Consider the following 396-nt stretch of genomic DNA (forward strand, 5'->3'; position numbering starts at 1 on the left):
CACCCGCCCCGAGCCGCCCACCCCCCCCCCCCTTCTCCCCCTGCTGCTGCTGCTGCTGCTGCTGCTGCTGCTGCGCAGCATCCTCACCAGAGCGCAGCCCGACAGGACAGGAGGAGCTCCTCAACTCCGACTGTGTCTCAGCCCAAACAGGACGCGGAGGCTGCGGCTTTGTTTTTCGACCACAGGGAGAGAGTGGTCACCGGTTCGTCCTCCAGCCTCAGCTCCGACGCACCTGCCCCCGGTGCGTCTGTCCGCGGCACATCCAGGCGCAAAACCAAAAGACTGAACGCGTCCTTGAACGAGTACGACTCCAGTCTGCATCCCATCATCAAGCCCGTGTTTGGCCAGGTAAGAAATGAGCCACAAAAGAAAAAAAAAAAGAAATATTTAAAGGTA

Source organism: Cynoglossus semilaevis, chromosome 14, assembly GCF_000523025.1.
Source record: "Cynoglossus semilaevis isolate Cse_v1.0 chromosome 14, Cse_v1.0, whole genome shotgun sequence".
Classification (NCBI taxonomy): domain Eukaryota; kingdom Metazoa; phylum Chordata; class Actinopteri; order Pleuronectiformes; family Cynoglossidae; genus Cynoglossus; species Cynoglossus semilaevis.